Below are 3859 nucleotides of genomic sequence, written 5' to 3' on the forward strand. Positions count from 1 at the left end.
GACTATTTTCTCAAGTTAGTGTTTATCAAACAAAGTTCAAGTATTCTTTGGGATTTTTGAAAATTGTATTTTCTTTGAAATAGGTACATGTAATTTTCAAATTTAAGGAATGCCAAATGCTGTTTTATTGCTAAATATACAGAAATATAATAGAAGTACTCACTGAATTTTAGGGATCTTGAAAATCTACTTTTACATGCTCCTGTCATAATTATTTTTGAACTTTTATATTTTTCAATATACAGATACATTATGCAGGTAGTTTAATCTGTGCTATTACTTTACTAAGAATGATAATAATGATGATAAAATTATTTTTCAATCTTACATTTGACCATGACCATGTAAACATCAATAGTGCAGGTAGGAGGCTAGGACAAATGTTCTCTTTTCTCTAAAAAATCAGGGATTTTCAAGTTGGAATTACATCATAGGGTAGAAATCTATTTTTTTTGAAGTTAAGGATAAAAATCTTTTTTGAATTTTCACTTCTGTCGGTTGGTGTAAAATTTACAAACCATGCAAACCCCTGTATATACTCTGATGTACGATGGAAAAAAATTCCAAGACTGCTCTCAGTTTTATAAAATGCGTTGTCCTGGAAGTATCCGCTGAACTAGATTGGCAGGACTGGGAACTCTCATTACCCAAAAATGTTGGGCGAAGTGACAATGACTGCAATGAGCTCCGACTTGTGTGTGACCTCAGAGGAGGATATTACTGCAGAATCTCCTAATAAGAATGTGTCCTGCCCCTTAAACAGCAAGCGTTGCCACTGGCCACCTCCCAGGCACATGCCCAGTCATCATCTGTGTATGTGTTCCAGCCTTCAAAGGTAGGAAGGTCTTTGTTACTCCAAGAGCTTCTCATAACTGGGCATCATTTACAGTCCGGGGAGAGGAAGAAGGAAGAAGACAGAGGAATTGCAGAATGTGAAAGTTGGATGGAGAGAGAGTATTGGCCATGGTAAGTAGAGGCTGGGTGTCAGAAATTGCTCTCAGGTGGCACTTGGTGGCATTTGTGCTGTCGATGCAAATGCTTTCCAACAATGTGCCTGGATATAGTGATCTTCCCGTGGTCAGGTGACCAAGCTTGCCTAGGTGGCTAGAGACCCATGGCTGGTCATCATCATTGAAAACAGTTTAGTTTGGGTTCCAAATCCTCCAGGTGACATCAGTGTACCATACAATTTTGCCATTTTTCATGAGTAACATGATCTGAAAAACATATTGTAAAACTTTTTTTTTCACAGTGGCACAATAAATAACCAACCACACCCAAGATGCCCCTGCCATTCACTACTGTTAGCTTAAACTCCACATGGGAAGAGCTCTGATGCCAAGACTGCAAACCTACATGGCTTTCAGGTGAAGGACCAGCAACCATGCTGAGCTGATACCACCTAAGTACATAGCCACGTTGAGAGAACCACTGTATGTGATATCTGTAAGACAACATAATTTTTTTTCTCATGCAGTACTCTCCAGTAGATTCACTGTAAATATCATGAATTCACTGTCCAAGCTACATCCCATAACATAGGTATGACTCCATCAAAGAGACTGAGGAAATAATTTTGTTTGTTTAAGTGATTTAAATTATTGGGGGTGGGGGGTGGGGAGCGGTATGTAGTCCTTTTGAACATTGTTTTGTTTTGTTTTTAAATCTCAGTCTTTGGATTGGAGAGCTTAGCTTCTCCCCTCCTCTCCTTTAAACATTTGAATAATTTTTTGAAGCCTAAAGAGTTGTTAGGAAGAAAAACATTGCAATATACAAGCAGACAATTTATATGCAAACACAGGGAGGTGAAATAGCTGATAGGAGAGGAAAACATGATCTCAGCTGACTAGGGAAAGGAAGCTGGGCATGCTCCCAGTAATGTGTGTGCTCCTATGTCTGCAATATGCCTCTTCTGAGAGTGTATTTTTCAACACGAGGGATTGCCATGTGGAGTATAACAATAGCCTTGGGTAGCAAGGAGCAGGAGCTTGGAGGAGGGAGCTGGCTGGGGGCTGCCTGGCAAGGATTCAAGATCATGGGATTGGCGAATTTCCCTATGGGATGTGCAGCACAGCCAGGTCAGCCTGGCTGCATTGCCATCGGCGGTCTCTCTGCCTCGCTTGCATCTGTGCTTGGGCCAAAGGCCCTAGAGTTCACTCTGCAGCAGTACAGGGAGGCAGGAAGGGCGTGAAGCCCAAATGGGCAGGCCAAGGAGCCCCCAGCCAAGCCTGGGGAGAGACGCATGGAATAAATAAGTAAATAATTTGGGGAAAAGCATTTTTTTAACCATTTATTCATGTTTTTATTTGGAAATGTTTATATCAGTACAGTGAAACTAAATTTTAAGAGACACTGGATGTCATCAGTTTGGATATGATTAGTTTATTATAAAAGTGACACGGAAATTATTTACATGATGAAAGATTTCAGAACTTCAATGGAATGGGCAGTTTCACGTGATGCCATTCCAATAGTGATTTATTTCAGTCTACATACTTTCCAAGAATGTCACCATCTCTAAATAAGAAATAGTCCTTGTCGTCTATAACTACTTTGGTGCCTCCATATTCTGGAAGAACTTTATCTCCAACTTTCACGCTAACAGGTTGAACCTCTCCACCCTATCCCTTGGAGCCGGACCCCACGGCGACGACGGTGGCCTGCAGTACCTTCCCCTGGGCCTTTTCCGGCAGCATGATGCCCCCCTTGGTGACAGTCTCCGCTGCGCTCCTCTCCACCAGCACGCGGTCGAAGAGGGGGAGGAACTTCCGAAAGGCCTGTCCTGCCATGACTCCAGCCCGCCGTCCGTCCGTGCTCCACTGTCGCGCAGCGGCCGCCAGGAGAGAGCTGCCCTGGGGAAAAGCATTTTAAAAATGTATTTTTCTCATAGTAAATAGAACAGAACTATGTCAGAGGGAAGGAGACCAAAGAAATTCAGTATTCACCTTGAAAAACCACTGTTTTATTATCAAAATAATTTATTATTTAATGACCAGGCTTTCTAACCTTCACTCTATTTTATCTCCTTGGCTTTGTTTGCTGAGATTTTGTGCAGCTTAGTCTCCCGTGGTCTCTGTAGATGATGACACTGCATATGAAACCATCTGTGTCTTCCTACAATTTCCAGCGTGTGCATATCAAACATGGAGATGTTCCCACGTGTTCCTGTAAAAAATCTGTATCCATGAAAATAAAGACATGAAATTTGCTGATTTATAATACAACCAGGAAGAATGATTTTTTTAAAACATTATATATATATAACTAGTTATATATATATATAACTAGAGGCATGATGCATGAAATTTGTGCAAGGGGCTAAGCCCTGGCAGCCCTGGCTTCATCCAGAAGGTCATCCAAAGGTCGTTTGACTATTCGGTCTAATTAGCATATTAGCTCTTTATTATATAGGATTCCTGAAACATTTAATTGTTCCTTTCACTCCACTCCTTGCCCCACTCCCCTATGGCCCAATAAATATTTAGACATGGAAGTGTGCCTGACAGATACCTTAGTCCAGTGATGGCGAACCTATGACACGCGTGTCAGAGGTGACCACATGAACTCATTTTTTTGGTTGATTTTTCTTTGTTAAATGGCACTTAAATATATAAGATAAATATCAAAAATATAAATCTTTGTTTTACTATGGTCGCAAATATCAAAAAATTTCTATATGTGACACGGCACCAGAGTTAAGTTAGGGTTTTTCAAAATGCTGACACGCCGAGCTCAAAAGATTCGCCATCACTGCCTTAGTCACTCACATTTATGTATAATATGCATCTGTTGGCTTGGGGATTTGGTTGGAGAAAGAGCACCTGTCTTGGGGTGGGGGGATGGGGAGAAGGGTGAAGAA

General features: G+C 41.1%; 1 pseudogene; it reads right to left on the minus strand.

Moving 5' to 3' along the window:
- Positions 1–2328: 2328 nt before the first annotated feature.
- LOC139004862 (10 kDa heat shock protein, mitochondrial pseudogene) lies at positions 2329–2794 on the minus strand (annotated as a pseudogene).
- Between the last annotated feature and the right edge of the window lie 1065 nt (positions 2795–3859).

This window comes from Myotis yumanensis, unplaced genomic scaffold, assembly GCF_028538775.1.
Source record: "Myotis yumanensis isolate MYYU_CA2020_CCGP unplaced genomic scaffold, mMyoYum1.0.hap1 SCAF_3, whole genome shotgun sequence".
NCBI lineage: Eukaryota > Metazoa > Chordata > Mammalia > Chiroptera > Vespertilionidae > Myotis > Myotis yumanensis.